This window comes from Schistocerca gregaria, chromosome 4 (assembly GCF_023897955.1).
Source record: "Schistocerca gregaria isolate iqSchGreg1 chromosome 4, iqSchGreg1.2, whole genome shotgun sequence".
Classification (NCBI taxonomy): Eukaryota; Metazoa; Arthropoda; class Insecta; order Orthoptera; family Acrididae; genus Schistocerca; species Schistocerca gregaria.
In genome coordinates, this window is record NC_064923.1 from 26,083,525 (window position 1) to 26,103,701 (window position 20,177).

The 20,177-nt window shown below is 46.4% G+C and overlaps 11 non-coding genes across 11 annotated transcripts; all 11 read left to right on the plus strand.

Moving 5' to 3' along the window:
- The first annotated feature begins 4,071 nt into the window (after positions 1-4,071).
- On the plus strand, positions 4,072-4,143 carry Trnat-agu (transfer RNA threonine (anticodon AGU)). The gene has a single exon. It is a non-coding gene; the product is annotated as a tRNA-Thr (tRNA).
- A 1,456-nt stretch (positions 4,144-5,599) lies between these two features.
- Positions 5,600-5,671, plus strand: Trnat-agu (transfer RNA threonine (anticodon AGU)). The gene has a single exon. It is a non-coding gene; the product is annotated as a tRNA-Thr (tRNA).
- Positions 5,672-7,121: 1,450 nt separating this feature from the next.
- On the plus strand, positions 7,122-7,193 carry Trnat-agu (transfer RNA threonine (anticodon AGU)). Its single transcript has one exon. It is a non-coding gene; the product is annotated as a tRNA-Thr (tRNA).
- A 1,444-nt stretch (positions 7,194-8,637) lies between these two features.
- On the plus strand, positions 8,638-8,709 carry Trnat-agu (transfer RNA threonine (anticodon AGU)). The gene has a single exon. It is a non-coding gene; the product is annotated as a tRNA-Thr (tRNA).
- A 1,457-nt stretch (positions 8,710-10,166) lies between these two features.
- Trnat-agu (transfer RNA threonine (anticodon AGU)) lies at positions 10,167-10,238 on the plus strand. The gene has a single exon. It is a non-coding gene; the product is annotated as a tRNA-Thr (tRNA).
- A 1,432-nt stretch (positions 10,239-11,670) lies between these two features.
- On the plus strand, positions 11,671-11,742 carry Trnat-agu (transfer RNA threonine (anticodon AGU)). The gene has a single exon. It is a non-coding gene; the product is annotated as a tRNA-Thr (tRNA).
- Positions 11,743-13,174: 1,432 nt separating this feature from the next.
- On the plus strand, positions 13,175-13,246 carry Trnat-agu (transfer RNA threonine (anticodon AGU)). Its single transcript has one exon. It is a non-coding gene; the product is annotated as a tRNA-Thr (tRNA).
- A 1,453-nt stretch (positions 13,247-14,699) lies between these two features.
- Positions 14,700-14,771, plus strand: Trnat-agu (transfer RNA threonine (anticodon AGU)). The gene has a single exon. It is a non-coding gene; the product is annotated as a tRNA-Thr (tRNA).
- A 1,429-nt stretch (positions 14,772-16,200) lies between these two features.
- Trnat-agu (transfer RNA threonine (anticodon AGU)) lies at positions 16,201-16,272 on the plus strand. The gene has a single exon. It is a non-coding gene; the product is annotated as a tRNA-Thr (tRNA).
- Positions 16,273-17,719: 1,447 nt separating this feature from the next.
- On the plus strand, positions 17,720-17,791 carry Trnat-agu (transfer RNA threonine (anticodon AGU)). The gene has a single exon. It is a non-coding gene; the product is annotated as a tRNA-Thr (tRNA).
- A 1,459-nt stretch (positions 17,792-19,250) lies between these two features.
- Trnat-agu (transfer RNA threonine (anticodon AGU)) lies at positions 19,251-19,322 on the plus strand. Its single transcript has one exon. It is a non-coding gene; the product is annotated as a tRNA-Thr (tRNA).
- The last annotated feature ends 855 nt before the right edge of the window (positions 19,323-20,177 follow it).

Consider the following 20,177-nt stretch of genomic DNA (forward strand, 5'->3'; position numbering starts at 1 on the left):
GTTATACCCTACAGCGAGACATCAAAAACCATGTTACCAACCACTTTGCTGCACTTTACACCTGTGCTGGTGTACCACATGAGAAAGTGCGAGAATGGTATCATTCTGGACCCCCGCCGTACTGCATTACCGACGACCTCAATCGGGACCTGCTTGCTCCCTTTACCAAAGAAGAACTGAAGGATGCCCTGCTTGCTGCGCCACGAAATAAATCTCCGGGCACGGACGGGCTCTCTGTCGAGTTTTACGTCAAATATTGGCCTATATTAGGGGACGAACTCACAGAGATGTACAATGAAGTACTACGTGGGATTGCTCTACCCCCAGCCTTCACAGAAGGGTTAACTGTTTTAATACCTAAGACGCCGACGCCGACCACCACCAAAGATCTGCGGCCCATTACTCTGCTCAATGCCGACTTTAAGCTTCTGACGCGCGCCCTCAATGCCCGATTACGGCAGCTGTTACCCTATCTTCTGGGACCATACCAAATGAGTGCGATCCGTGGTCGGTCGCTGTCCACCATTTTGGCGCTATATCGGGATCTCGTCTCCCTCACCTGGGCCACCCGCACTCCTATGGCCATAGCATTTCTTGACTTCGATAAGGCTTACGATCGAGCTGACTATCACTATCTCAGCGGCGTGATGGAATCAATGGGCTTCAGTCTTAATTTTATCCACCTCATCAACAACTGTATCAGTGGTACCCGTACACGCTTCCTGATCAATAATACATTGACGGAGTACGTCCAGCTCTCACGGGGTATCAAGCAAGGCTGTCCACTTTCAACGACGCTCTATGCGATCCTCATGGAACCCTTGTTGCGCCATCTACATCATAGCCTCCCTGGATTCCAGTTTTATGGTATCAAGTCTGTGGTCCAAGCTTACGCAGACGATGTCAGCGTGCTTCTTAACGACGTTCGCGATGTCACCGCAGCGAAACGCATTCTTGAGGAATTCCAAAGAGATAGTGGTGCCATGTTAAACGTCAATAAATCCGCCGCCTTAACGCTTGGTCAAGAACGACCTATCACAGGCGACGCTTGGCTGCCCTGTGTACAGACTAGAAAACACCTTGGTCTCTACGTTACGGCCCGGCCTCTGGACATGTCTCACAAAAATTGGATACCCAAAATTCAGGCGATAAAAGCACTCCTGCGCGACCAGAACATGCGACACCTCGATCGTCTGCAGCGAGCCTTTTTCGTCAACTCTTATGCCCTCTCCAAATTACAATTTGTTGCCGCCGTCCTACCTATGCCACCCACAGTAGCAAGATCACTCCTAGCGGCGGCCGCCTGGTACGTCTGGAAGCTCAATATTTTTAAGGTTTCCTTCACCACAACAGCACTGCCATGCGATATGGGAGGCCTTGGCTTGAAAAACCCCGGCATTCATGCCCTAGCCCTGTATCTGAAACGCTCATGGCAGATACTCACCGCCAGCGAGGACACCGTCACGAAGCGGCTCTATCAACTGTCCCGCCCCCACAATATATCTCCGCCTGTGGACATTGGCCACGTCGGCCCGCACTTTCAGCATATAGCACTGTATTACCTTGAAAGTAGCTATCTCGACGACGAGCTTTTCAAGAAGCCGACGGTAAAACTGTACCGCCACTTACTTCGGCCGTCACTGCCTGGCCCCTTGGAAAAGAAGTATCCGGCTTGCAATTGGTCCCTCGTTTGGGCTAACATCCATAATCCAACGCTTCCGACAGATGTCCGCTCCAAATGGTATGACGTGGTCGCTGACACTATTCCGACGAAAGAAAAGCGGCTCAGGATTAATCTTGCACCCAGTCCCTACTGCGACTTGTGCCACATGCTTGAGACTATTGCACATCTGTTTGTCTGCAAGGATCAAGTGCACATCTGGAATTGGACGCGCAAAAAACTCGCTGTGCTCAACCGGACTGCGCCTCATGCGATTCAGATCCACGACATTCTGCGCCCGGACTACCGACTCTTCCCTGCAGCCAAACATAACAGCTACCTATGGCTTATGGGACATTTTATCCACTATATTCTGTCCGGCAGTGCGCCTAATGTCTTAGATTTTCAAGTATATCTCTCACACCAACACTGGCGCACAACCAACCAATATGGGCACCGGTATCAGTCAACATTTCAAAATTTTCTTCACATCGTCCTTGAGATGAAGTAGGACGTGGATAACATGAATATCTGTTATAACAATTCGTTTTTCCTGTACTATAGTCAAGGTTATACTCACTGCAAAGACTTCCATTTGTCTCATTGTGATTCTGAATAAAGCAACGTATGAGATCAAGAATATGTCCTTCCCAGGAGCAGTTATTTCTACGACATATTACATTTGGTGTATTTTGCATGAAACAAAAGCGCAAAACAGACAGCAGAAATGAGCAAAGAAGATGGAGAGAAAACAAACGAATATACAAATTACAACGAACAAAAAAAAAAAAAAAAAAAAAAAAAAAAAAGGGTATGATTCCTGCTTTGGGTGCAGGAAAAAAAAAAAAAAAAAAAAAAAAAAAAAAAAAAAAAAAAAAAGTGGCAGAGCACTGGTCTAGTAAACCAGGGGTCGTGAGTTCGATCCTCACAGGAGGCAGACGAATTTTGGATATCAGTTGCGCGTCGTGGCCTTATAGCAAACAGTATCTGGGATGACTAACAATTAGCGAGAGGCGTTTTATTAAGAATTACTCTCAGATGTGATTAAGGCGAATGGCGCAGATAAAGCATTTGCCAAAGCGGTACAGCATAAGGTGGGATGGGACAGTCTGAAATATATTTTATAGATGTATTTCTCACATATCTCAGAGCCTTCCGCGGTTGTCGTCGTCGTCGTCGTCGTCGTCGTCGTCGTCGTCGTCGTCGTCGTCGTCGTCGCCGCCGCCACTTCTGCAGAAGTAGCAAATGGACATCGTAGCAAATGCGGCGAGGGACGCCCTGCCTTACATTTCCGAATGCACAAAGTGTGTGGTTTAGTTTCCCAGTCTATATTTGGTAGGTCTCGTAGCAGGTTGAATGTATCAAATGGGTGGGAAAGAGCAAGGGGCAGCGTCTGTGTAGAACGAAAACACAACTCCGCAGTGGTGTGAGCGTTTTGAGATGAGTCGTATATAAGTTCCACTTGTTTGTCAGTGACCGTGTGGCCTAATGGATAATGCGTCGGACTTCGTATCCGAAGATTGCGTGTTTGATTCCTCTCTCGGTCGTGTTTTTCCAGATATGAAAAAGAAACATACCGTTTTAGTGCAGCACTTGAGCAGTACGAAACCGTGTGAACGTTGCTGTTGACCATTTTCTGCTTGGAGATGCTCTTGAGCTTGAAACACGCACAACAAGACCGGTGTTAACTAGCGAATTGGTTTGCATATTGCCGTCGCCGCGTGTTTTTGACTGGCACTTGCACATCTAAAATAACGTCGGAAAGTAACTCGTTCGGCTTATGAGTCACATCAAGTATGTGTGTTAATTTTGACGAAACTAGCTCTGCAGGTTGTCATGCAATTCTGTTACCTCTCAGAAATGATTATGAAATAAAAGTGAACTACGTGACGAGTGTGACGTTAGGAAAACATTAGGCAACATGGGGAGGTTCTGTATGGGACCAATCAACCCAAACGAGTACTGTGTGACGTGCTAACCGGCATATACTCACCGAGGCAGCGCGGCTAGCTCAGTCGGTAGAACATAAGGCTCTTAATCCCAGGGTCGTGGGTTCGAGCCCCACGTGGGGAGGAACGGAATTTTGTTCCTCTGCAGATGTAACTTACCGTTTTTCTGATTAACGTGATGTAATGGAAATAGCAACTTTAAACTTTGCCTACGTCTCCGTCAGTCGCTACGAAACTGTATTTGAAGGTGAAGGTGATTTTGTAGACATGTGTGAAAGACATGTTCTGAAATGCAAGTGGTGTTATTTGGAGAGCACTTCCTTTACGTGTCAGATGTGTAGGCAAGCAGTAATGGGTCGCCATAGCTGCAAATATTAGACGGTAATATGAAGTGTTGTCAGCTGAAGTCTGATGATCCAGACGACCGTAAGGATGAAGTACGCAAAAGTACCGCTAGGCCGCGCCTCTTTAGCTCAGTGGCAGAGCACTGGTCTAGTAAACCAGGGGTCGTGAGTTCGATCCTCACAGGAGGCAGACGAATTTTGGATATCAGTTGCGCGTCGTGGCCTTATAGCAAACAGTATCTGGGATGACTAACAATTAGCGAGAGGCGTTTTATTAAGAATTACTCTCAGATGTGATTAAGGCGAATGGCGCAGATAAAGCATTTGCCAAAGCGGTACAGCATAAGGTGGGATGGGACAGTCTGAAATATATTTTATAGAAGTATTTCTCACATATCTCAGAGCCTTCCGCGGTTGTCGTCGTCGTCGTCGTCGTCGTCGTCGTCGTCGTCGCCGCCGCCACTTCTGCAGAAGTAGCAAATGGACATCGTAGCAAATGCGGCGAGGGACGCCCTGCCTTACATTTCCGAATGCACAAAGTGTGTGGTTTAGTTTCCCAGTCTATATTTGGTAGGTCTCGTAGCAGGTTGAATGTATCAAATGGGTGGGAAAGAGCAAGGGGCAGCGTCTGTGTAGAACGAAAACACAACTCCTCAGTGGTGTGAGCGTTTTGAGATGAGTCGTATATAAGTTCCACTTGTTTGTCAGTGACCGTCTGGCCTAATGGATAATGCGTCGGACTTCGTATCCGAAGATTGCGTGTTTGATTCCTCTCTCGGTCGTGTTTTTCCAGATATGAAAAAGAAACATACCGTTTTAGTGCAGCACTTGAGCAGTACGAAACCGTGTGAACGTTGCTGTTGACCATTTTCTGCTTGGAGATGCTCTTGAGCTTGAAACACGCACAACAAGACCGGTGTTAACTAGCGAATTGGTTTGCATATTGCCGTCGCCGCGTGTTTTTGACTGGCACTTGCACATCTAAAATAACGTCGGAAAGTAACTCGTTCGGCTTATGAGTCACATCAAGTATGTGTGTTAATTTTGACGAAACTAGCTCTGCAGGTTGTCATGCAATTCTGTTACCTCTCAGAAATGATTATGAAATAAAAGTGAACTACGTGACGAGTGTGACGTTAGGAAAACATTAGGCAACATGGGGAGGTTCTGTATGGGACCAATCAACCCAAACGAGTACTGTGTGACGTGCTAACCGGCATATACTCACCGAGGCAGCGCGGCTAGCTCAGTCGGTAGAACATAAGGCTTTTAATCCCAGGGTCGTGGGTTCGAGCCCCACGTGGGGAGGAACGGAATTTTGTTCCTCTGCAGATGTAACTTACCGTTTTTCTGATTAACGTGATGTAATGGAAATAGCAACTTTAAACTTTGCCTACGTCTCCGTCAGTCGCTACGAAACTGTATTTGAAGGTGAAGGTGATTTTGTAGACATGTGTGAAAGACATGTTCTGAAATGCAAGTGGTGTTATTTGGAGAGCACTTCCTTTACATGTCAGATGTGTAGGCAAGCAGTAATGGGTCGCCATAGCTGCAAATATTAGACGGTAATATGAAGTGTTGTCAGCTGAAGTCTGATGATCCAGACGACCGTAAGGATGAAGTACGCAAAAGTACCGCTAGGCCGCGCCTCTTTAGCTCAGTGGCAGAGCACTGGTCTAGTAAACCAGGGGTCGTGAGTTCGATCCTCACAGGAGGCAGACGAATTTTGGATATCTGTTGCGCGTCGTGGCCTTATAGCAAACAGTATCTGGGATGACTAACAATTAGCGAGAGGCGTTTTATTAAGAATTACTCTCAGATGTGATTAAGGCGAATGGCGCAGATAAAGCATTTGCCAAAGCAGTACAGCATAAGGTGGGATGGGACAGTCTGAAATATATTTTATAGATGTATTTCTCACATATCTCAGAGCCTTCCGCGGTTGTCGTCGTCGTCGTCGTCGTCGTCGTCGTCGCCGCCGCCACTTCTGCAGAAGTAGCAAATGGACATCGTAGCAAATGCGGCGAGGGACGCCCTGCCTTACATTTCCGAATGCACAAAGTGTGTGGTTTAGTTTCCCAGTCTATATTTGGTAGGTCTCGTAGCAGGTTGAATGTATCAAATGGGTGGGAAAGAGCAAGGGGCAGCGTCTGTGTAGAACGAAAACACAACTCCTCAGTGGTGTGAGCGTTTTGAGATGAGTCGTATATAAGTTCCACTTGTTTGTCAGTGACCGTCTGGCCTAATGGATAATGCGTCGGACTTCGTATCCGAAGATTGCGTGTTTGATTCCTCTCTCGGTCGTGTTTTTCCAGATATGAAAAAGAAACATACCGTTTTAGTGCAGCACTTGAGCAGTACGAAACCGTGTGAACGTTGCTGTTGACCATTTTCTGCTTGGAGATGCTCTTGAGCTTGAAACACGCACAACAAGACCGGTGTTAACTAGCGAATTGGTTTGCATATTGCCGTCGCCGCGTGTTTTTGACTGGCACTTGCACATCTAAAATAACGTCGGAAAGTAACTCGTTCGGCTTATGAGTCACATCAAGTATGTGTGTTAATTTTGACGAAACTAGCTCTGCAGGTTGTCATGCAATTCTGTTACCTCTCAGAAATGATTATGAAATAAAAGTGAACTACGTGACGAGTGTGACGTTAGGAAAACATTAGGCAACATGGGGAGGTTCTGTATGGGACCAATCAACCCAAACGAGTACTGTGTGACGTGCTAACCGGCATATACTCACCGAGGCAGCGCGGCTAGCTCAGTCGGTAGAACATAAGGCTCTTAATCGCAGGGTCGTGGGTTCGAGCCCCACGTGGGGAGGAACGGAATTTTGTTCCTCTGCGGATGTAACTTACCGTTTTTCTGATTAACGTGATGTAATGGAAATAGCAACTTTAAACTTTGCCTACGTCTCCGTCAGTCGCTACGAAACTGTATTTGAAGGTGAAGGTGATTTTGTAGACATGTGTGAAAGACATGTTCTGAAATGCAAGTGGTGTTATTTGGAGAGCACTTCATTTACGTGTCAGATGTGTAGGCAAGCAGTAATGGGTCGCCATAGCTGCAAATATTAGACGGTAATATGAAGTGTTGTCAGCTGAAGTCTGATGATCCAGACGACCGTAAGGATGAAGTACGCAAAAGTACCGCTAGGCCGTGCCTCTTTAGCTCAGTGGCAGAGCACTGGTCTAGTAAACCAGGGGTCGTGAGTTCGATCCTCACAGGAGGCAGACGAATTTTGGATATCTGTTGCGCGTCGTGGCCTTATAGCAAACAGTATCTGGGATGACTAACAATTAGCGAGAGGCGTTTTATTAAGAATTACTCTCAGATGTGATTAAGGCGAATGGCGCAGATAAAGCATTTGCCAAAGCAGTACAGCATAAGGTGGGATGGGACAGTCTGAAATATATTTTATAGATGTATTTCTCACATATCTCAGAGCCTTCCGCGGTTGTCGTCGTCGTCGTCGTCGTCGTCGCCGCCGCCACTTCTGCAGAAGTAGCAAATGGACATCGTAGCAAATGCGGCGAGAGACGCCCTGCCTTACATTTCCGAATGCACAAAGTGTGTGGTTTAGTTTCCCAGTCTATATTTGGTAGGTCTCGTAGCAGGTTGAATGTATCAAATGGGTGGGAAAGAGCAAGGGGCAGCGTCTGTGTAGAACGAAAACACAACTCCTCAGTGGTGTGAGCGTTTTGAGATGAGTCGTATATAAGTTCCACTTGTTTGTCAGTGACCGTGTGGCCTAATGGATAAGGCGTCGGACTTCGTATCCGAAGATTGCGTGTTTGATTCCTCTCTCGGTCGTGTTTTTCCAGATATGAAAAAGAAACATACCGTTTTAGTGCAGCACTTGAGCAGTACGAAACCGTGTGAACGTTGCTGTTGACCATTTTCTGCTTGGAGATGCTCTTGAGCTTGAAACACGCACAACAAGACCGGTGTTAACTAGCGAATTGGTTTGCATATTGCCGTCGCCGCGTGTTTTTGACTGGCACTTGCACATCTAAAATAACGTCGGAAAGTAACTCGTTCGGCTTATGAGTCACATCAAGTATGTGTGTTAATTTTGACGAAACTAGCTCTGCAGGTTGTCATGCAATTCTGTTACCTCTCAGAAATGATTATGAAATAAAAGTGAACTACGTGACGAGTGTGACGTTAGGAAAACATTAGGCAACATGGGGAGGTTCTGTATGGGACCAATCAACCCAAACGAGTACTGTGTGACGTGCTAACCGGCATATACTCACCGAGGCAGCGCGGCTAGCTCAGTCGGTAGAACATAAGGCTCTTAATCCCAGGGTCGTGGGTTCGAGCCCCACGTGGGGAGGAACGGAATTTTGTTCCTCTGCAGATGTAACTTACCGTTTTTCTGATTAACGTGATGTAATGGAAATAGCAACTTTAAACTTTGCCTACGTCTCCGTCAGTCGCTACGAAACTGTATTTGAAGGTGAAGGTGATTTTGTAGACATGTGTGAAAGACATGTTCTGAAATGCAAGTGGTGTTATTTGGAGAGCACTTCCTTTACGTGTCAGATGTGTAGGCAAGCAGTAATGGGTCGCCATAGCTGCAAATATTAGACGGTAATATGAAGTGTTGTCAGCTGAAGTCTGATGATCCAGACGACCGTAAGGATGAAGTACGCAAAAGTACCGCTAGGCCGCGCCTCTTTAGCTCAGTGGCAGAGCACTGGTCTAGTAAACCAGGGGTCGTGAGTTCGATCCTCACAGGAGGCAGACGAATTTTGGATATCAGTTGCGCGTCGTGGCCTTATAGCAAACAGTATCTGGGATGACTAACAATTAGCGAGAGGCGTTTTATTAAGAATTACTCTCAGATGTGATTAAGGCGAATGGCGCAGATAAAGCATTTGCCAAAGCGGTACAGCATAAGGTGGGATGGGACAGTCTGAAATATATTTTATAGATGTATTTCTCACATATCTCAGAGCCTTCCGCGGTTGTCGTCGTTGTCGTCGTCGTCGTCGTCGTCGTCGTCGTCGCCGCCGCCACTTCTGCAGAAGTAGCAAATGGACATCGTAGCAAATGCGGAGGGACGCCCTGCCTTACATTTCCGAATGCACAAAGTGTGTGGTTTAGTTTCCCAGTCTATATTTGGTAGGTCTCGTAGCAGGTTGAATGTATCAAATGGGTGGGAAAGAGCAAGGGGCAGCGTCTGTGTAGAACGAAAACAGAACTCCTCAGTGGTGTGAGCGTTTTGAGATGAGTCGTATATAAGTTCCACTTGTTTGTCAGTGACCGTGTGGCCTAATGGATAAGGCGTCGGACTTCGTATCCGAAGATTGCGTGTTTGATTCCTCTCTCGTTCGTGTTTTTCCAGATATGAAAAAGAAACATACCGTTTTAGTGCAGCACTTGAGCAGTACGAAACCGTGTGAACGTTGCTGTTGACCATTTTCTGCTTGGAGATGCTCTTGAGCTTGAAACACGCACAACAAGACCGGTGTTAACTAGCGAATTGGTTTGCATATTGCCGTCGCCGCGTGTTTTTGACTGGCACTTGCACATCTAAAATAACGTCGGAAAGTAACTCGTTCGGCTTATGAGTCACATCAAGTATGTGTGTTAATTTTGACGAAACTAGCTCTGCAGGTTGTCATGCAATTCTGTTACCTCTCAGAAATGATTATGAAATAAAAGTGAACTACGTGACGAGTGTGACGTTAGGAAAACATTAGGCAACATGGGGAGGTTCTGTATGGGACCAATCAACCCAAACGAGTACTGTGTGACGTGCTAACCGGCATATACTCACCGAGGCAGCGCGGCTAGCTCAGTCGGTAGAACATAAGGCTCTTAATCCCAGGGTCGTGGGTTCGAGCCCCACGTGGGGAGGAACGGAATTTTGTTCCTCTGCAGATGTAACTTACCGTTTTTCTGATTAACGTGATGTAATGGAAATAGCAACTTTAAACTTTGCCTACGTCTCCGTCAGTCGCTACGAAACTGTATTTGAAGGTGAAGGTGATTTTGTAGACATGTGTGAAAGACATGTTCTGAAATGCAAGTGGTGTTATTTGGAGAGCACTTCCTTTACGTGTCAGATGTGTAGGCAAGCAGTAATGGGTCGCCATAGCTGCAAATATTAGACGGTAATATGAAGTGTTGTCAGCTGAAGTCTGATGATCCAGACGACCGTAAGGATGAAGTACGCAAAAGTACCGCTAGGCCGCGCCTCTTTAGCTCAGTGGCAGAGCACTGGTCTAGTAAACCAGGGGTCGTGAGTTCGATCCTCACAGGAGGCAGACGAATTTTGGATATCAGTTGCGCGTCGTGGCCTTATAGCAAACAGTATCTGGGATGACTAACAATTAGCGAGAGGCGTTTTATTAAGAATTACTCTCAGATGTGATTAAGGCGAATGGAGCAGATAAAGCATTTGCCAAAGCGGTACAGCATAAGGTGGGATGGGACAGTCTGAAATATATTTTATAGATGTATTTCTCACATATCTCAGAGCCTTCCGCGGTTGTCGTCGTCGTCGCCGCCGCCACTTCTGCAGAAGTAGCAAATGGACATCGTAGCAAATGCGGCGAGGGACGCCCTGCCTTACATTTCCGAATGCACAAAGTGTGTGGTTTAGTTTCCCAGTCTATATTTGGTAGGTCTCGTAGCAGGTTGAATGTATCAAATGGGTGGGAAAGAGCAAGGGGCAGCGTCTGTGTAGAACGAAAACACAACTCCTCAGTGGTGTGAGCGTTTTGAGATGAGTCGTATATGAGTTGCACTTGTTTGTCAGTGACCGTGTGGCCTAATGGATAAGGCGTCGGACTTCGTATCCGAAGATTGCGTGTTTGATTCCTCTCTCGGTCGTGTTTTTCCAGATCTGAAAAAGAAACATACCGTTTTAGTGCAGCACTTGAGCAGTACGAAACCGTGTGAACGTTGCTGTTGACCATTTTCTGCTTGGAGATGCTCTTGAGCTTGAAACACGCACAACAAGACCGGTGTTAACTAGCGAATTGGTTTGCATATTGCCGTCGCCGCGTGTTTTTGACTGGCACTTGCACATCTAAAATAACGTCGGAAAGTAACTCGTTCGGCTTATGAGTCACATCAAGTATGTGTGTTAATTTTGACGAAACTAGCTCTGCAGGTTGTCATGCAATTCTGTTACCTCTCAGAAATGATTATGAAATAAAAGTGAACTACGTGACGAGTGTGACGTTAGGAAAACATTAGGCAACATGGGGAGGTTCTGTATGGGACCAATCAACCCAAACGAGTACTGTGTGACGTGCTAACCGGCATATACTCACCGAGGCAGCGCGGCTAGCTCAGTCGGTAGAACATAAGGCTCTTAATCCCAGGGTCGTGGGTTCGAGCCCCACGTGGGGAGGAACGGAATTTTGTTCCTCTGCAGATGTAACTTACCGTTTTTCTGATTAACGTGATGTAATGGAAATAGCAACTTTAAACTTTGCCTACGTCTCCGTCAGTCGCTACGAAACTGTATTTGAAGGTGAAGGTGATTTTGTAGACATGTGTGAAAGACATGTTCTGAAATGCAAGTGGTGTTATTTGGAGAGCACTTCCTTTACGTGTCAGATGTGTAGGCAAGCAGTAATGGGTCGCCATAGCTGCAAATATTAGACGGTAATATGAAGTGTTGTCAGCTGAAGTCTGATGATCCAGACGACCGTAAGGATGAAGTACGCAAAAGTACCGCTAGGCCGCGCCTCTTTAGCTCAGTGGCAGAGCACTGGTCTAGTAAACCAGGGGTCGTGAGTTCGATCCTCACAGGAGGCAGACGAATTTTGGATATCAGTTGCGCGTCGTGGCCTTATAGCAAACAGTATCTGGGATGACTAACAATTAGCGAGAGGCGTTTTATTAAGAATTACTCTCAGATGTGATTAAGGCGAATGGCGCAGATAAAGCATTTGCCAAAGCGGTACAGCATAAGGTGGGATGGGACAGTCTGAAATATATTTTATAGATGTATTTCTCACATATCTCAGAGCCTTCCGCGGTTGTCGTCGTCGTCGCCGCCGCCACTTCTGCAGAAGTAGCAAATGGACATCGTAGCAAATGCGGCGAGGGACGCCCTGCCTTACATTTCCGAATGCACAAAGTGTGTGGTTTAGTTTCCCAGTCTATATTTGGTAGGTCTCGTAGCAGGTTGAATGTATCAAATGGGTGGGAAAGAGCAAGGGGCAGCGTCTGTGTAGAACGAAAACACAACTCCTCAGTGGTGTGAGCGTTTTGAGATGAGTCGTATATGAGTTGCACTTGTTTGTCAGTGACCGTGTGGCCTAATGGATAAGGCGTCGGACTTCGTATCCGAAGATTGCGTGTTTGATTCCTCTCTCGGTCGTGTTTTTCCAGATCTGAAAAAGAAACATACCGTTTTAGTGCAGCACTTGAGCAGTACGAAACCGTGTGAACGTTGCTGTTGACCATTTTCTGCTTGGAGATGCTCTTGAGCTTGAAACACGCACAACAAGACCGGTGTTAACTAGCGAATTGGTTTGCATATTGCCGTCGCCGCGTGTTTTTGACTGGCACTTGCACATCTAAAATAACGTCGGAAAGTAACTCGTTCGGCTTATGAGTCACATCAAGTATGTGTGTTAATTTTGACGAAACTAGCTCTGCAGGTTGTCATGCAATTCTGTTACCTCTCAGAAATGATTATGAAATAAAAGTGAACTACGTGACGAGTGTGACGTTAGGAAAACATTAGGCAACATGGGGAGGTTCTGTATGGGACCAATCAACCCAAACGAGTACTGTGTGACGTGCTAACCGGCATATACTCACCGAGGCAGCGCGGCTAGCTCAGTCGGTAGAACATAAGGCTCTTAATCGCAGGGTCGTGGGTTCGAGCCCCACGTGGGGAGGAACGGAATTTTGTTCCTCTGCAGATGTAACTTACCGTTTTTCTGATTAACGTGATGTAATGGAAATAGCAACTTTAAACTTTGCCTACGACTCCGTCAGTCGCTACGAAACTGTATTTGAAGGTGAAGGTGATTTTGTAGACATGTGTGAAAGACATGTTCTGAAATGCAAGTGGTGTTATTTGGAGAGCACTTCCTTTACGTGTCAGATGTGTAGGCAAGCAGTAATGGGTCGCCATAGGTGCAAATATTAGACGGTAATATGAAGTGTTGTCAGCTGAAGTCTGATGATCCAGACGACCGTAAGGATGAAGTACGCAAAAGTACCGCTAGGCCGCGCCTCTTTAGCTCAGTGGCAGAGCACTGGTCTAGTAAACCAGGGGTCGTGAGTTCGATCCTCACAGGAGGCAGACAAATTTTGGATATCAGTTGCGCGTCGTGGCCTTATAGCAAACAGTATCTGGGATGACTAACAATTAGCGAGAGGCGTTTTATTAAGAATTACTCTCAGATGTGATTAAGGCGAATGGCGCAGATAAAGCATTTGCCAAAGCGGTACAGCATAAGGTGGGATGGGACAGTCTGAAATATATTTTATAGATGTATTTCTCACATATCTCAGAGCCTTCCGCGGTTGTCGTCGTCGTCGTCGTCGTCGTCGTCGTCGCCGCCGCCGCCACTTCTGCAGAAGTAGCAAATGGACATCGTAGCAAATGCGGCGAGGGACGCCCTGCCTTACATTTCCGAATGCACAAAGTGTGTGGTTTAGTTTCCCAGTCTATATTTGGTAGGTCTCGTAGCAGGTTGAATGTATCAAATGGGTGGGAAAGAGCAAGGGGCAGCGTCTGTGTAGAACGAAAACACAACTCCTCAGTGGTGTGAGCGTTTTGAGATGAGTCGTATATGAGTTCCACTTGTTTGTCAGTGACCGTGTGGCCTAATGGATAAGGCGTCGGACTTCGTATCCGAAGATTGCGTGTTTGATTCCTCTCTCGGTCGTGTTTTTCCAGATATGAAAAAGAAACATACCGTTTTAGTGCAGCACTTGAGCACTACGAAACCGTGTGAACGTTGCTGTTGACCATTTTCTGCTTGGAGATGCTCTTGAGCTTGAAACACGCACAACAAGACCGGTGTTAACTAGCGAATTGGTTTGCATATTGCCGTCGCCGCGTGTTTTTGACTGGCACTTGCACATCTAAAATAACGTCGGAAAGTAACTCGTTCGGCTTATGAGTCACATCAAGTATGTGTGTTAATTTTGACGAAACTAGCTCTGCAGGTTGTCATGCAATTCTGTTACCTCTCAGAAATGATTATGAAATAAAAGTGAACTACGTGACGAGTGTGACGTTAGGAAAACATTAGGCAACATGGGGAGGTTCTGTATGGGACCAATCAACACAAACGAGTACTGTGTGACGTGCTAACCGGCATATACTCACCGAGGCAGCGCGGCTAGCTCAGTCGGTAGAACATAAGGCTCTTAATCGCAGGGTCGTGGGTTCGAGCCCCACGTGGGGAGGAACGGAATTTTGTTCCTCTGCAGATGTAACTTACCGTTTTTCTGATTAACGTGATGTAATGGAAATAGCAACTTTAAACTTTGCCTACGTCTCCGTCAGTCGCTACGAAACTGTATTTGAAGGTGAAGGTGATTTTGTAGACATGTGTGAAAGACATGTTCTGAAATGCAAGTGGTGTTATTTGGAGAGCACTTCGTTTACGTGTCAGATGTGTAGGCAAGCAGTAATGGGTCGCCATAGCTGCAAATATTAGACGGTAATATGAAGTGTTGTCAGCTGAAGTCTGATGATCCAGACGACCGTAAGGATGAAGTACGCAAAAGTACCGCTAGGCCGCGCCTCTTTAGCTCAGTGGCAGAGCACTGGTCTAGTAAACCAGGGGTCGTGAGTTCGATCCTCACAGGAGGCAGACGAATTTTGGATATCAGTTGCGCGTCGTGGCCTTATAGCAAACAGTATCTGGGATGACTAACAATTAGCGAGAGGCGTTTTATTAAGAATTACTCTCAGATGTGATTAAGGCGAATGGCGCAGATAAAGCATTTGCCAAAGCGGTACAGCATAAGGTGGGATGGGACAGTCTGAAATATATTTTATAGATGTATTTCTCACATATCTCAGAGCCTTCCGCGGTTGTCGTCGTCGTCGTCGTCGTCGTCGTCGCCGCCGCCACTTCTGCAGAAGTAGCAAATGGACATCGTAGCAAATGCGGCGAGGGACGCCCTGCCTTACATTTCCGAATGCACAAAGTGTGTGGTTTAGTTTCCCAGTCTATATTTGGTAGGTCTCGTAGCAGGTTGAATGTATCAAATGGGTGGGAAAGAGCAAGGGGCAGCGTCTGTGTAGAACGAAAACACAACTCCTCAGTGGTGTGAGCGTTTTGAGATGAGTCGTATATAAGTTCCACTTGTTTGTCAGTGACCGTGTGGCCTAATGGATAAGGCGTCGGACTTCGTATCCGAAGATTGCGTGTTTGATTCCTCTCTCGGTCGTGTTTTTCCAGATATGAAAAAGAAACATACCGTTTTAGTGCAGCACTTGAGCAGTACGAAACCGTGTGAACGTTGCTGTTGACCATTTTCTGCTTGGAGATGCTCTTGAGCTTGAAACACGCACAACAAGACCGGTGTTAACTAGCGAATTGGTTTGCATATTGCCGTCGCCGCGTGTTTTTGACTGGCACTTGCACATCTAAAATAACGTCGGAAAGTAACTCGTTCGGCTTATGAGTCACATCAAGTATGTGTGTTAATTTTGACGAAACTAGCTCTGCAGGTTGTCATGCAATTCTGTTACCTCTCAGAAATGATTATGAAATAAAAGTGAACTACGTGACGAGTGTGACGTTAGGAAAACATTAGGCAACATGGGGAGGTTCTGTATGGGACCAATCAACCCAAACGAGTACTGTGTGACGTGCTAACCGGCATATACTCACCGAGGCAGCGCGGCTAGCTCAGTCGGTAGAACATAAGGCTCTTAATCCCAGGGTCGTGGGTTCGAGCCCCACGTGGGGAGGAACGGAATTTTGTTCCTCTGCAGATGTAACTTACCGTTTTTCTGATTAACGTGATGTAATGGAAATAGCAACTTTAAACTTTGCCTACGAAACTGTATTTGAAGGTGAAGGTGATTTTGTAGACATGTGTGAAAGACATGTTCTGAAATGCAAGTGGTGTTATTTGGAGAGCACTTCCTTTACGTGTCAGATGTGTAGGCAAGCAGCAATGGGTCGCCATAGCTGCAAATATTAGACGGTAATATGAAGTGTTGTCAGCTGAAGTCTGATGATCCAGACGACCGTAAGGATGAAGTACGCAAAAGTACCGCTAGGCCGCGCCTCTTTAGCTCAGTGGCAGAGCACTGGTCTAGTAAACCAGGGGTCGTGAGTTCGATCCTCACAGGAGGCAGACGAATTTTGGATATCAGTTGCGCGTCGTGGCCTTATAGCAAACAGTATCTGGGATGACTAACAATTAGCGAGAGGCGTTTTATTAAGAATTACTCTCAGATGTGATTAAGGCGAATGGCGCAGATAAAGCATTTGCCAAAGCGGTACAGCATAAGGTGGGATGGGACAGTCTGAAATATATTTTATAGATGTATTTCTCACATATCTCAGAGCCTTCCGCGGTTGTCGTCGTCGTCGTCGTCGTCGTTGCCGCCGCCGCCACTTCTGCAGAAGTAGCAAATGGACATCGTAGCAAATGCGGCGAGGGACGCCCTGCCTTACATTTCCGAATGCACAAAGTGTGTGGTTTAGTTTCCCAGTCTATATTTGGTAGGTCTCGTAGCAGGTTGAATGTATCAAATGGGTGGGAAAGAGCAAGGGGCAGCGTCTGTGTAGAACGAAAACACAACTCCTCAGTGGTGTGAGCGTTTTGAGATGAGTCGTATATAAGTTCCACTTGTTTGTCAGTGACCGTCTGGCCTAATGGATAAGGCGTCGGACTTCGTATCCGAAGATTGCGTGTTTGATTCCTCTCTCGGTCGTGTTTTTCCAGATATGAAAAAGAAACATACCGTTTTAGTGCAGCACTTGAGCAGTACGAAACCGTGTGAACGTTGCTGTTGACCATTTTCTGCTTGGAGATGCTCTTGAGCTTGAAACACGCACAACAAGACCGGTGTTAACTAGCGAATTGGTTTGCATATTGCCGTCGCCGCGTGTTTTTGACTGGCACTTGCACATCTAAAATAACGTCGGAAAGTAACTCGTTCGGCTTATGAGTCACATCAAGTATGTGTGTTAATTTTGACGAAACTAGCTCTGCAGGTTGTCATGCAATTCTGTTACCTCTCAGAAATGATTATGAAATAAAAGTGAACTACGTGACGAGTGTGACGTTAGGAAAACATTAGGCAACATGGGGAGGTTCTGTATGGGACCAATCAACCCAAACGAGTACTGTGTGACGTGCTAACCGGCATATACTCACCGAGGCAGCGCGGCTAGCTCAGTCGGTAGAACATAAGGCTCTTAATCGCAGGGTCGTGGGTTCGAGCCCCACGTGGGGAGGAACGGAATTTTGTTCCTCTGCAGATGTAACTTACCGTTTTTCTGATTAACGTGATGTAATGGAAATAGCAACTTTAAACTTTGCCTACGTCTCCGTCAGTCGCTACGAAACTGTATTTGAAGGTGAAGGTGATTTTGTAGACATGTGTGAAAGACATGTTCTGAAATGCAAGTGGTGTTATTTGGAGAGCACTTCCTTTACGTGTCAGATGTGTAGGCAAGCAGTAATGGGTCGCCATAGCTGCAAATATTAGACGGTAATATGAAGTGTTGTCAGCTGAAGTCTGATGATCCAGACGACCGTAAGGATGAAGTACGCAAAAGTACCGCTAGGCCGCGCCTCTTTAGCTCAGTGGCAGAGCAGTGGTCTAGTAAACCAGGGGTCGTGAGTTCGATCCTCACAGGAGGCAGACGAATTTTGGATATCAGTTGCGCGTCGTGGCCTTATAGCAAACAGTATCTGGGATGACTAACAATTAGCGAGAGGCGTTTTATTAAGAATTACTCTCAGATGTGATTAAGGCGAATGGCGCAGATAAAGCATTTGCCAAAGCGGTACAGCATAAGGTGGGATGGGACAGTCTGAAATATATTTTATAGATGTATTTCTCACATATCTCAGAGCCTTCCGCGGTTGTCGTCGTCGTCGTCGTCGTCGTCGTCGTCGTCGTCGTCGCCGCCGCCACTTCTGCAGAAGTAGCAAATGGACATCGTAGCAAATGCGGCGAGGGACGCCCTGCCTTACATTTCCGAATGCGCAAAGTGTGTGGTTTAGTTTCCCAGTCTATATTTGGTAGGTCTCGTAGCAGGTTGAATGTATCAAATGGGTGGGAAAGAGCAAGGGGCAGCGTCTGTGTAGAACGAAAACACAACTCCTCAGTGGTGTGAGCGTTTTGAGATGAGTCGTATATAAGATCCACTTGTTTGTCAGTGACCGTCTGGCCTAATGGATAAGGCGTCGGACTTCGTATCCGAAGATTGCGTGTTTGATTCCTCTCTCGGTCGTGTTTTTCCAGATCTGAAAAAGAAACATACCGTTTTAGTGCAGCACTTGAGCAGTACGAAACCGTGTGAACGTTGCTGTTGACCATTTTCTGCTTGGAGATGCTCTTGAGCTTGAAACACGCACAACAAGACCGGTGTTAACTAGCGAATTGGTTTGCATATTGCCGTCGCCGCGTGTTTTTGACTGGCACTTGCACATCTAAAATAACGTCGGAAAGTAACTCGTTCGGCTTATGAGTCACATCAAGTATGTGTGTTAATTTTGACGAAACTAGCTCTGCAGGTTGTCATGCAATTCTGTTACCTCTCAGAAATGATTATGAAATAAAAGTGAACTACGTGACGAGTGTGACGTTAGGAAAACATTAGGCAACATGGGGAGGTTCTGTATGGGACCAATCAACCCAAACGAGTACTGTGTGACGTGCTAACCGGCATATACTCACCGAGGCAGCGCGGCTAGCTCAGTCGGTAGAACATAAGGCTCTTAATCGCAGGGTCGTGGGTTCGAGCCCCACGTGGGGAGGAACGGAATTTTGTTCCTCTGCGGATGTAACTTACCGTTTTTCTGATTAACGTGATGTAATGGAAATAGCAACTTTAAACTTTGCCTACGTCTCCGTCAGTCGCTACGAAACTGTATTTGAAGGTGAAGGTGATTTTGTAGACATGTGTGAAAGACATGTTCTGAAATGCAAGTGGTGTTATTTGGAGAGCACTTCCTTTACGTGTCAGATGTGTAGGCAAGCAGTAATGGGTCGCCATAGCTGCAAATATTAGACGGTAATATGAAGTGTTGTCAGCTGAAGTCTGATGATCCAGACGACCGTAAGGATGAAGTACGCAAAAGTACCGCTAGGCCGTGCCTCTTTAGCTCAGTGGCAGAGCACTGGTCTAGTAAACCAGGGGTCGTGAGTTCGATCCTCACAGGAGGCAGACGAATTTTGGATATCTGTTGCGCGTCGTGGCCTTATAGCAAACAGTATCTGGGATGACTAACAATTAGCGAGAGGCGTTTTATTAAGAATTACTCTCAGATGTGATTAAGGCGAATGGCGCAGATAAAGCATTTGCCAAAGCAGTACAGCATAAGGTGGGATGGGACAGTCTGAAATATATTTTATAGATGTATTTCTCACATATCTCAGAGCCTTCCGCGGTTGTCGTCGTCGTCGTCGTCGTCGTCGCCGCCGCCACTTCTGCAGAAGTAGCAAATGGACATCGTAGCAAATGCGGCGAGGGACGCCCTGCCTTACATTTCCGAATGCACAAAGTGTGTGGTTTAGTTTCCCAGTCTATATTTGGTAGGTCTCGTAGCAGGTTGAATGTATCAAATGGGTGGGAAAGAGCAAGGGGCAGCGTCTGTGTAGAACGAAAACACAACTCCTCAGTGGTGTGAGCGTTTTGAGATGAGTCGTATATAAGTTCCACTTGTTTGTCAGTGACCGTGTGGCCTAATGGATAAGGCGTCGGACTTCGTATCCGAAGATTGCGTGTTTGATTCCTCTCTCGGTCGTGTTTTTCCAGATATGAAAAAGAAACATACCGTTTTAGTGCAGCACTTGAGCAGTACGAAACCGTGTGAACGTTGCTGTTGACCATTTTCTGCTTGGAGATGCTCTTGAGCTTGAAACACGCACAACAAGACCGGTGTTAACTAGCGAATTGGTTTGCATATTACCGTCGCCGCGTGTTTTTGACTGGCACTTGCACATCTAAAATAACGTCGGAAAGTAACTCGTTCGGCTTATGAGTCACATCAAGTATGTGTGTTAATTTTGACGAAACTAG